This window comes from Acanthopagrus latus, chromosome 18 (genome assembly GCF_904848185.1).
Source record: "Acanthopagrus latus isolate v.2019 chromosome 18, fAcaLat1.1, whole genome shotgun sequence".
NCBI classification, from domain to species: Eukaryota; Metazoa; Chordata; class Actinopteri; order Spariformes; family Sparidae; genus Acanthopagrus; species Acanthopagrus latus.
In genome coordinates, this window is record NC_051056.1 from 11,398,686 (window position 1) to 11,411,704 (window position 13,019).

Genomic DNA, 13,019 nt, shown 5'->3' on the forward strand with positions numbered 1-13,019 from the left:
TTAGTCCAATTTACATGCAGAGCCAGAGTGTGATTAAATAAAGTTTGAAGTGAATGAAATTCAAGTTGTTCTTACAACAGTAATGAGGAGACATTTCGTAAAAAGAGAGGATTGTTAGAACTATCTTAAAACTGTAGATTTTAATAAAACTAGAGTGCGAACCCAAAGATGGCAACCATTCAGTCCAGTGACAAACTATTGCCTGGTGCAGCTGCCAGAGTTTCCAGATTTACCTCATGGTAGCAGTATGTGGCCCTCTGAATAAGTAAAGATTCTCCTGCTCAGCCCGTAGGCTTTACATTGTGATGACATCCCCGATTTTTAAGTAGCTTTTCTTGGCTCAAGGAAAGATGTGCAAATACAAAACCTTCATGGATCACAAATTCATAATAGAGTCATAATCAACCTTGTTGGCACTTCCAGTTATCCTGTCAACTGTTTCACAGACATCTTGTCAGTAGTGGTGCTCTAAGTGGAACATACTCTTTGGACTGCAGGGGAATTTTTCTCTGCAATACTGCAAGTGGCCACAGAAATCTAAGCTAATGCTAGACAGCAGTTAAAACTAAACAAATCCTCTGTGCTATTACTAGCAGGCAGATGTTAACACAGACTGTTACCTCTTTCATGACATAGATGAATGCATAAGACATCACAGGTTACACGTGACAATATATAAAGCATTTTGATAATATGTCATATGAAAGACCACACAGTGTGTTATTTGTCACAGGTATTTATACTCCTTACATGATTTGAATTACCGTCCAGTTTGTCTGCTTTAATGTTTCTTGGCAGTTAATGTTTGCTTGAATTGGCAGGTCTATTTATGGAGCAATCAACATTCATAAGGTAAGGTTACAGATGTTTTGAAGTGTGTATGTGTGTGTGTGTATATAGGTATATATATACACACACACACACACACACACACACACACACACACACACATCTCTCTCTCTCTCAGAACTCAGAACTGGATGAAGCTTTGTGCATCGTGTTTGATTTTAGATTGATTTTTCAGATTTGAAACCATTTTTATGGATGACTGAGCTCCAAACCTGAACTGTAAAAGGAAACACTGGCATTGAAACATTTGGATTTGATCGAGTTGTATTGGCAACAAATACTTGGTACTGAAAGAAGTAACACTGAAAAATTAAACAAAAATAATAACAAGGATTTTGTTTTATTTTGAAATTATTTTGTATTTTGACGTGTTTTCAGTGAGTATCTTATTTATTCTTCATCTCTGTCTTTAGTGGCATTTTATTAAAACCACTGTGTGACTTCAATTTGCAGTATGATTCATACACTTGATTAATAAACATCAGAATGGAACAGCTCAATCTTTCTTGCTTGTCCAAATGATCATCTCTATCTTTCTCTCGCCCTGCTGCGAGCCTGCGTCACCCTTCTGTTTGTCAATCGATGATTTTTAACATTGTTTTGTGGGTTACTGTAGCCTCCTCAGCCCCCCTCGTTCCTACGTCCATGCTAACTGTTCTGGCTTTGTATCACTCACCGGTTTTTTTTTTTTAACCACCACAGCGGAGTGACTCAACAGGGGGCACCAAACTACATCGCTGACTGGAGCTGTAACTGGCTCAGATCTGGTTCAAAGCCACACTTACAGGATGCTCCTGCCTCTTTGATATAAGCTCCCAACAGGACCATTCTCAGACTAATATGCTTAAAGACTCTTAATCAAAGGAGTCGAGATCAGTGCCCCGTGTGAAAGAGGCCCCCCGCCTTCGCCTCCCTACAGCAAGTCAAACAAGCCCCAGATGCTCCGGCGCCGCTGCTGTGCGGCTCACCTCCGACCTCAGTGTGACTCTAAGTTGTTTTTCCGACTGCAGACAAATGCGACGGGAGGGCTCACATATCCTCAACAGTGATCATTTATATCTTGTCGCGGCCGTTTTTGAACAACCAGTGTCTTTTTTTGTTGTTGTTGTTGTTTACATATTTGATAGATGCCGGCATTAAATAAACATGTCTATCAGATGCAGAACACACAGCAGAAGAGAGGACACAATAAATTATTCAGAGCAAACACAAACCGCCATCCGAAAATTAAATGTGAGGGCGTTTTTGTTCTGGCTTTTCTCTCCTCTTTACCTCTCTTTTTCCCTCTAATGCTCTGCCTCTCCTCTGCTCTCTCTCTCTCTCTCTCTCTCTCTCTCTCTCTCTCTCTCAGCCCACTCTCTATCTTTGGAGTACCTGCCAAATTCTCCATGATATTTCCCTTTGAGAGGGATAAAGAGAGAGATGAGAGGGAGGGAAGGATGGATGGAGGGAGATTTGGGGAGAGAGGGAGGGCGCAAAGGGACTCAGGGAAGAGGGTGATGGAGCGGGTAGAGGGGGGAGGAGAGGGGCGGAGGCAAGTGGGAAGTGGCAAATTAGGGAAGGAATGAAGTGAGAGTGATGGAGGGAGAAGGCTCGTTCAGCTTAACACATGGACGGTAGAACGAGGAGGACTTTGATTTAAAAAGCCTTCTCCAAAAGGCCAAAAAGGTCCACACACACATTTTCACTGTTACTACAAGTCCGTCTCTCTCTCTCTCTCCCCCTCATACAGACCTTGTGTCTCTTTCTCACGCCCACATGCATGTACTTACTCTCACGTATCGGTGCTCAAACTCAAACAGCAATTATCTCTTCGTTTCACGTGACTGTGCTAAAACAGAAACAAATCATCACAAGCTCAATTTACCCTCCTCATTTATGCTGCAATTTCCATGAATTGTTGGGAAGGAAATTTACGATGAAGCCAAATTTGGGTGAGATGGTGGGTGGTGAGACGTGGGCGACACGGACTACAGACACAGTTGGAGGTGAGTGAACTTTGGGTGAACTCCAGCTGAGCTCTGGTCTTACACTGGAGTTATACTGTCTCTCTCACTCTTTGCAAAATATTCTGTTTAAGTTTTCAAGTTTTCATATTTTGAAATATGATTTCTCCTGGACAATATCTTCAGTGACAACAGTTGTAATTCCACCTTTTAATGGGGCAAAATTGAAACACCTAGCAGCAACTGGAATAGAAATCTCCATCTGATTCCTCAAAATTTCATCCCTGAATTTTACCTTTTGACTGACAACACTATTGACTGAACTGGAAAGTGTAGCTAACGCAGAAGTGCCTTAAAGTTGTTATCGATAACATTCAGTGACCAAGTATAGCACTCCATCACCCCGTTCCTTTGGATTGTTCTTCAGATCTGCCTCCTCAAGTGGTTGCCAGTTGTTGCAATGACTGATGTTGCTAATGGTGGCTAGCAAAAATGTACGATGCTAACAACAGCTAGCTAATGTTAATGTTTTTCACACTAGCTAACGTTAATGTTGCTGGGTGCATCTTTTAGAACTCATTTTTAGGCCCCCCCTCCCAAACTGTGAACTACCAAGGCTTTTGCTGACAAAACAGGGATACCATGTCATACTGTTGGTTCACCAACCTTGTTAGAAGCTGGAACCAGCTGTCAGAATTCTAAAACAGAGATAAACAGAAAAATCAATTTGGAACCAACATTTTTTAAATGATTAATTCACATCATAAGTATAGAAATTAAAATGATTTGTCTACTTAAACATGTTATGTGACCTGTAAGCCTGCACTGTTTCTAATGGACAGCAGGACATGATTCCACCAGTTTCAAAAAGAAGTCTGATATGTAAGCTTATGAGAAAACTGCCCTACTTCTCACTTGATTAATTACATCATTAAACAGTTTCCTAATGAGTTTATGGACTCAATCACTACGTTTGAGTCTTCTTCAGCACAAGATGATGTTCAATAAGTAATTTATGTTCCCATTCTGAATAAAATTGGATGATAAAGCAAGGTAAGATTGGGGTTGTGGTTGCTGCATGCCCTCTGGTTTTCAGTCATATATGTATGGGAAATTCTTGAACTGGTCAAATTGTTACGATTGTCTTATTCTAAACATTCACTGAAGCTTGGTGGAGAGGCTCATGCATTGGAAGTGAGAATGCTATGTGGTGCCAGACCAATTCTGACCTCACAACTCCTGGACTTGTCTTACTCTGAGCTGATCGTTTCTGGACACAAAAAACTTCAAAAGGAAATGCCAAAAGCGTTTATTACAATTTATTGCAACATTATGGAGCAGTTTGGTGACTTATCTGCTAATGTGATCCTCTGGAAGGAAATCCTGGTAGGCTTGACACAGAGCCTAGAAGATTGTGAGATGCAGAACATGTAATGAACACGAACACACACCAGTAAGTGCTAATACAGGAGGCGGCGTGGTACACACACACGGCTGGAGGATGTTCTGGTACATGGGGTTATATTTAGCCTTCCACACCTCCCTGAACTACCACAAGACCCTGCTCTATACAGTCTTAGGACCATGAAAACGGCGTCAGTGGGCTGGCCAACACCCCCCTCGGACCAGCCCTGTTTGCTGGCTCCACATCAGTACTGCACAGTGATGGCAGATCATTTACTGACAGAAGACTTGGGAGACGAGAGCAGAAATCCAGCAGCTGTCTGGCATACAGCACCTCACACAGTGCAGGGAAGCGGCACATATCTGGCTCCTGCCTCCTCACGAGGCTTGTTTGGGCTGAGACCAAGTCTGTAACATGCCTACATTCATTAGGAAGTGGCAGCATATAGAATTTTATGTGAAGTTCTGCTCTCTTAAGATTCTCACTCTGATTTGAGTCCCTTTCAGTGCATTTGCAGTGGTGTTTCACAGGGTCTGCATGACTTACCTGTGCCAAAATTAGGTTTCACCAGTCAACAGGTAAGTATCTACATTATGTATCTCATATTTTCGCATGTTTGTATGTTATTTATCAACCAAAGTAGCTTTAAAAAGAACAAAAAAAAAATTATTGAAAACTTTAGCTGCTACATTGCCAGATGAGATGATATTACATTTGGGGCACATATCCAGCCATACATCTTGGACTAAACTGGCCTCCATAGGAACATGTTCTATATAAACTGTAATCATAAACATCCATCTACATATGTATTATTACTTTTCTCAATAATTGTCTTTTTAAATGATCCCTTTTACATACAAATCTGGTTCTTTCTCTCTCCCTCCCCTCTCTCCCCTTGTGTCACAATTGGTTATTACTGTATGTAGAGGAAAACTAAAGGAAAAGTGTTTCGACTGAAAATAGTTGGTTCGAAAACAAATCTTTGTTACAGACTAAATTAAGAATGTACAATGAATCTGGAGAATCTTGACTTCAGGCATGAGACACTTGAATTATTTACTCCAGAGAGCTGACTCAGACTGGATTCTCCGCTGAGAGGTCTGATCTGATTTTTCCCACTGAGTTTCCTGTTTGTCCCGGATGGTCAGCTACCAATTATGTGACGCATCGGTGCACTTGCAGGGTTGTCAGTACCATTAATATTATGTGAATATATTAGATATATGAATTCATACTGTATTTAAGGTATGAACACAGATTGGTTGCAACATTAACAAGTGATGTGAATAACAATGATTGTCTCGTTACAATGCAGTGATCTCCTGGGAAACTTCGGGTCCCAACATTCAAGTGAAAGCCAGTCTACACGCATCTCCCACCCAAACAGTAAGCAGACCAAGCGCAGTTCCCCTTGGGAACCACAGGAAACTTGTAAAAGAGTTCAAGGTGTCAATTAAGAGTCTGTCAATGTCCGTAACAAGTTTGATCCATGAAGCCTCTAACTTGGCTCTCACTGATTAAGGTGTGGACCTAGAGACTTGCTGGTGTCTGGGACCTGAGCGTTAGTTTCCATCAGAGCCGCCATGTTGGTCCGGTTGGAAATCCCAAAGCACACAGCTCACAAGTGGCCTTCATCACATCCCTTACAGCCAGTTTTGGTCATGTCCAATTTGGGAAAGTGTTTGGTGCCCTTGCATTAAACGACGCCCCTGAGGACACACACCATGAGTCCTGTAGATAGCAAGGTTTGTTCTGACACAACCCATGGACACTTTAACAGATTTAACAGACGGATCTTTTGATTACAGTGAAATGTCATTAAGATTATCTGACCTTCCTTGCTCAAAAAAAAAAAAAGAGCAAAAAGAGCCATCTATTAGTTCTTTGTAACAGAAGCTTTCTCTTGATGTCTCTTGCCGCTGTACATCACTTAACAGTTCTGTTGAATGTTCAGGCTGTAAAAATGTGTTGCTCGAGGCTTTGTTTGTTCTGTTGTACCAAGTTAATACTATTAATCTACAATTAGTACTCTAGGGATCAAAAAGGTGCCTCAGAATTGGGACAGTGCAATTATCAGGCACACAAAAATGCAAAGAAGTGCGCACATACCAGGAAAAACCCCACCAGGCAGCTGGTTCAGTCAATATGTTACAGACACATTGTGCCTGAGAACAGAGAACAGACAACAGAGAACAGACACTGGAAGAAAAAAGGCTTTGAGACGTTAATCCAACAGACACACACACACACACACACACACACACACACACACACAGACACACAAGACAGCTGCTGTGTGTTCATACAAACCTCTCCTGCCGTTCCCCACCTGCCCAGCAGCCGTCACTATTGAGTTTCCCGCTTCAGCTGGTCACATGATCCAATCACCAGCCCACCCAGCTGCTCCTCCTCAACAATCAGCTTTCAGCTCCCCGCCTGATTATCCAGCTTCAGTGGTCCAAACCTTAATCTGTTCCTACTCTAATGACCACCTGCTCTGTTTGCCTCTTCATCGCAGACTGAAAACCTGCTTTTTGATCAAGTAAGAGCTGCTTTGACCACACCTGTCTCTTTTTCGGTACTAGTGATCAAGTTTTTACACATACAAACACACACACCAACACACGGAGCATGTTTGATCATGTTATGTAAATTTGGTAAAGCATCTGCTTGTCACATTGCAATTCCACTGTTACATAAATGGCTTCATTTAGAGGAGGAGGTCGAGGCAGTGAGTGAAATAAGAGTGGGAATGATGAATGAAAAAAAATCGTAAATGTTCTTTGTAGGAGCATCGTGCATACTTGCTAATCAAAATGTATCTTTGAGCTTATCTATTCTTTATATGTGGCTACACTGCTGTGTTAAAGGGGCTATAGATAAGAATTTTAAAAAATTGCAAAGTGGTGAATAAATACCAGTTTTGACATTATATATTATCTATGTACTATGTTGCAAAGATATCTACCTAGGTTAGCATGCTAACCAGTTAGCCCCTACTGCTCCAAAGCTGCTCCTGCAAGTGGTGGACAATCTAACAATCTCCTGGTCCCTGAGGTACCAGCCCGGACCGCTAGCTGCACGGCTAACTGAGCTAATGGCAGATACAGTTAGCAGCAGTTGGCAGTTACTGCTGGTGCTACCTATGAATTTGATGTGTGGCTAATTCTTACAAATTGCCCCATTAACTGTTAAATACATGTTGCTTAGCCTGCTTTGTTCATGAGGACTTAATCAGAAATTGATCAAACCTGGAATATTCAAACATGAAAAAAGTAAATCAAATGGCATGTGTAAGTTCCTATTTGTGGCGCTGTTGGCACAAATTCATTCCATGGTATATTGTTTCAAAGGTACAGCATACTGTATATGCTGTGTGTGTGTGTTTTGAAGGAAAAAAAAAAAAAAAAAGATAAATTACACCTTAGGGGAAAAAATAATAACAATTCAAAGTTGATTTTCTACCTTCCAAGTCATTGTTATAGAACCAGTGGAAGACAAAGGCTGTCAGGAGGCCCACACTGTGAAAATGATCATGCAGGCACTTGAAACCTACTTGAGATATGATAATCAAGCACAGTGAACACTTTCAGTTGTTCAAATTGAAATTTCAGAACAGCTGTCTCAGTCTCAACGCGATTTTAGGTTCTTAAAGACATTTCAGCCCCAAATTTCCTCAATTATGACATGCACTGTGCAGAATGTAATTTCTTTTGCGGCCCACGGTGATTTAACTTCTTACCTGGTGCGTGATTAAATGTCCCGCAGACATGAGACTTTCTGACAGAGAGAGCAGCCTTGTGTTAAGTTACTTCTAACACCACTGTAGAACTTTTATTAAACAGCAGTTGGATGTGGCAGGAAGGTAATACTGAGCTAAAATGCTGAAGTAATGTTACAGCAGCACGAGTGAGGAAGAGTTATAAAGTCAGCAAACAGACTGACAGATGAGAAATGTATGTTAGACAGCAATATTTGCCTCAAGTCTGCTTTTTGTGAAAACTTTTGGTGACATAGTGTTTTAACTCCAAACGATACAGTTGGTTATTTTCACTGAGAGTAGTTTTGTATTTGTGCTTTTGTTTAAGCTCATCTGACTGGTTTTAAGAAGTTGCGTGTATGGAAAGAGGTGATGTCAAATGCTTTGGTGCGCCAATCAGACATTAGTGATTCAATCCTACAGTTATGGGGTGTTCAGACTGCCGGTGACAGAGCAGCCAGTGATACAAAGCCCAAACACACGCCCGATGCCTGTCTCTCGCTGAGGCGCTACAAAACAAAGTTGAGTGTTTGGCTGTTTCATAACTTGTGGTGTGAACGTAATATTAGATGACTGTCTCCTTATGTTGCCAGGGAGATGCAGTTGTCAACTAAATCTGCACAAACCAAACCCTGACAGTTGGAATGAGGTAAATACAGTTTTGACTGTGAAAGATTCAAAAAATCACATATGTTTGTTTTTCTTCCAAACTATAGCTTTGAGTGTTGCTTTAATAGCCATGAATATTTAAAGTTATGCAAATCTACCTTAGACCATGCTTTAAAGGCTTGAAAGCAGCAGCAAAAACATTTACATTGTCTGAATAAATACTAATTTACATAGTGTTATGGATACTTTAATCACAAATCATTTGTTAAAGTGCCAAGAAAGCTGCACAGTTTAGTCAGTCAAGTAACCCACTACTGCTCAGTCATGGAGGGACTATTCCTTTAACAGGTTTATTTCTGGCAGCGGGGCTGCTCAGTCACAGGATATCAAAGGTTCATGTAAACAGCTTAGAAACGAGTAAGACCTTACCCAGAGTATGGCCCCGAGCCAAGTTACTCACTGCAAGTGATCACAGACTTCACTCTCCCCAGTATAATCTCTCTTTGTGCAGCATGGACAGTTGTTTAATGAAATATCATACTGACGGCAAAAAACCATGTGGTGCGTCTGTGGGTCATGGTCTTCTCAAGTAGGGGTCTGAGTCCTACTGATCGGAGTATTCTGAATCCATGACATTAAAACACATACACAACAAAAAAGGCTTCTGAAAACAAGAATCGGGCTAAAAGAAAATCCAATGCTGCAAGTACAAAACGGCACAGACTGGTTACACAAGCGTACAGCTGCTAAGTGGCTGTGCAAGCGAGGCGGAAAAAATCAAACGGCTTTGGATCAAAAGACAAAATATAATTTTTCCTCTGTCTCAGATCAGAGTGTGTGTGTGTGTGTGTGTGTGTGTGTGTGTGTGTAGGTTTATCCACACATAGGAAACAGTGTGGGCTGCAAACACTCCGGGCAATTCCGCCTTTTTTTTTTTCTTTTTTTTTTGCCTGTGTGAGTATTCGTGTGTGTGTGTCTGACAGATCATGTGAATGTACAAGAGAAAGGGAGGAATGATGTGTGTGGGTGTATGCGCTGTGTTGCGAGTGTGTGTGTGTGTGTGTGTGTGTGAGAGAGAGAGAGAGAGAGAGAGAGAGAGTGTGCATGTTGTGGTAGTGGTGTGGGTGTGTGTCGGAGAGAGAGGGAGCGAACAGGTCTTTTCTAAATGAGGGGGAGAATGAGAGATCAGGAGAGAATTAGTCACAGAAAGAGATCTTCTGTGCCTCCAATATATCCAGTGTTTTCTTCACTTCCTCTGTCTTGCTTTTCCCTCCTCTCTCTCAGTGCATCCTCTCTTTTGTCTTCTTTCCTCTCTATTTCGGTTAGCGTATGTAGTTCTATGATTATGCAGCAGAGTCTTCTGTTTTCAGCCTTGGCGACACAATTAATCTGGTTTGATGTTGTCATATAAACAAGCCTAAATATATGGTCAAAATAATTTAGCTCTGATGATGAGAAACCTGTTTAACCTGCCTGGCAAACTTCCACATTTAACAGAGTAGTGTAGCACCGTCTATTGTGCAGAGCCACGAGTATGACTGTGCTGCATTAAATAAAAGCAACTATTGCTGAGTCAAAGAGGAAAGGGAAATATTGAGTTACATTAACTGGTTTAAGTATAGTGTGAACATACTGTGTATGAGATTTTATCTCTGTTTGAACTCTGTGTATCTAAATGCTTAGTTCTCTCTATATAAATATTACTATTCGTGTTACACCAGGGACAATGCCCTTGTACAGTATGCACCTTATCTTGGCAAGGACTACAGGAGCAGCTATGTTTAGTGATAGAGCAGCAGCCCTGGAGCTGGAGGACACTTCAGCAAGTAAAAGGCCGTCCTTGCTGTCATAGAGAAGCTCCACAACGCCTTAGCAGCTTCCCTCTGGACTTTTCAGCAGCGTTTGACACGGTGAACCACCAGGTTCTCCTCTCTGCCCTCATGTAGTCTCAAACTACTTGTTCACATCCGACCCAGAGGACCGCACTTGCAGGGTAAACGAGAGATTCTGTGTCAGGACTTTTTAGTTGATCTGCTGGGATCCCCCAGGCCTATGTTCTGCATCCCACCCCCTCTGTTCTCTTTACACCAAGTCACTTGGCTTGGGTGTTCATTCTCATGGGTTGAGCTGTGCAGATGACACTGAACTACTTCTGTATTTTCTGAAAAACAGGTGGCAGGAAAAGTACAAGTCTGGCTGACATCGCTCAATGGATTTCTGCACACTACCTGAAGCGCAAGTTGGGAAGACTGAGCTCCTCTTCCTTACAAGGGAGGCATCTACGGTCCATTAACATTGAGAACTCAGTGGTTTCTCCAGCTCGAAGTGGAAGCAATCAATATGTGACAGTGGATGACCAGTTGACTTTCAGTGCCACATCATTCACCTCTAAATCAGGAGGATATGGCTGTTCCTCACCAAGGAAGCAAGTAAGTTCTTGTTCAGGCTCTTGCTCTCTTGCTCTCTTGCTCTCTTGTCATTGCTTGCCTAGACTAACACATTCTCACCCCCACTCATCAAATACAGCAGCTTGGTCAGAGACCTGAAGCTTCAAGCTATGACACTCTACCTACCCATACCCTGCCTAATATGTAATATGCAGCATCCGTTTAGACTCTGAATAAAGCTTGGAGACAAACATTTTGCAGGAGTTATGACACATTATGAGGTTTGGACTGTTACTAACATTAAGGAAAAGACGATACTTTGGATAAAAAAACAAAAAAAAAAATGTTTAAATACACAGATCAGCCAGAACACTGAAACCGCTGATCAGTGTGGTTGGATGGGTTGTACACTAGACTTTCCCATTGGAGACCGGGGTTTAAGTCCACAGTTTGGCCATGAGTCAAGAACAATTTGTTCTTGATGCAAGGAAGTTAATGTATAAAACAAAGTAAATTACGTCACTAACATTACATGAGTGATCTAGTAACATTAGTTATGTAACGAGTTGAATTACATCACTTACATAATTTATGTTGTAAGAATGAAAAGTTATTTTAACTCAAAATATGGTCTTTTCTTAAATCTAACCTAAACTTCCAGAAGTTCATTTCATTGTAACGCAATGTTCTCCTGGGAAACCTTGGGCCCTGGCATTTATGCAAATCCCTTTCCCAATCTGATCTAGCATCTGTCGGATGTGCAGGAATCAGTGTGATCCATGGAGGCCCCACCCCAAACCAACAGGAACAAAAGCTTCTACTGCCAATTTCCAAATACCCAGAAGTCTTGTGTATCTGATGTGACAGAGCAGTTTTGGCTACACTATGGGAACCTGCACAACACAAAGCAGGTGGTTTTAATGTTGTGGTTCAGTGATAATGATTTACACAAGGATATCAGTATCTCAGATGTCCATTAGGAATACACGTCCATTTTCATAAACTAGAGAACTTGCCTGAGAATCCTCAGGTTTTTCAAGTTCTGCTCAGTATCAAAATAATCCAATTCTGTCTGTTGAGGCTACATAGCATATATATATTAATATTATATTAACTTTCAGCACATACAGTATTCCTTGTCTTCTGCTAAATCCTCCTAAATCCTTCACTCTGGACTAGTTTTAGTTGGCTTAAAGCTACTCAACCATAGCAGTAGATCAGACATGTGAAAATGAAGTTGCTTTTGGAGCAGCCAGAGTCATTTTGGAGGGCACTAACATTTAGTGCCTATTTGATAATTCACATACTTTTCATCATATTTTATTATCATTTAGTCAGGTATGAGGACTTGCAAGAGGAATGTCCCTCTGTGATTCTGTGAATATTTTGTACACAGTTTCTCTGCTCTGAAATGTTGATGCTATAGTATTGGAAGGATGGAATGGAATACATTATAACCAAGTGAATTGAACTGGACTTTTACAACCAGGGGGTGAGAGTTTAAAATGTGACAAACAACAAACAATTAAGGCATAATGGTAAATGATCAAATGCTGTGGAGTAGGAGGAAACAGTCATTAAGTCAGCAGTGGACTCACTAATGTCAGTTACACATTAGCTGAAGTCTTATAATATTTGATAACATTAGCAACTAGGAGTTGCTGCTCATGTCACACCAAGTACAGCTGTTGCAGTGCTTTAAGCAGCTTTAATAAGGAATTTGGGTTAAATCTGACTATTGATTATGATTAATGATTATCATGGATAATCAAAAAACCTGAGTCTGTCTGAGGCATAATTAAACTAAAATCAAATTAGCTGTGTTGCAAAGAAAACTGCCAACATCCTGACTACACAGAGAAGTTCTTCGCAAATGTTCCCTGCTGGAAATGTAGCTGGCAGCTCTCAGTCTGGCTGGAGAAGAGCCAAAGCAAAGAAAGGAGTTGGAGTTTTGACTATCTGGTCACTTGGAGTGTCTGTCACCCTGACCAACAGTAGCTCAAACCTAGGTGTGAAGACTTTAGTGGATTTAAAAGTGGAACTAAGTTACCCAGAATTCC

At 41.2% G+C, this 13,019-nt stretch overlaps 1 protein-coding gene across 3 annotated transcripts in view; it reads left to right on the top strand.

Annotated features, from left to right (window-relative positions):
- The first annotated feature begins 6,614 nt into the window (after positions 1 to 6,614).
- Positions 6,615 to 13,019, top strand: part of il1rapl2 (interleukin 1 receptor accessory protein-like 2) — a 468,801-nt gene continuing 462,396 nt past the window's right edge. For 2 of the 3 annotated variants that reach the window (XM_037076491.1, XM_037076496.1), the window contains exons 1-2: positions 6,615 to 6,745; positions 10,745 to 11,001. The gene's annotated coding sequence lies outside the window, so the exon portion shown is untranslated. Of the gene's footprint in view, positions 6,746 to 8,556; positions 8,613 to 10,744; positions 11,002 to 13,019 lie in introns of all 3 variants that reach the window. The other variant, XM_037076494.1, reaches the window with a different exon arrangement.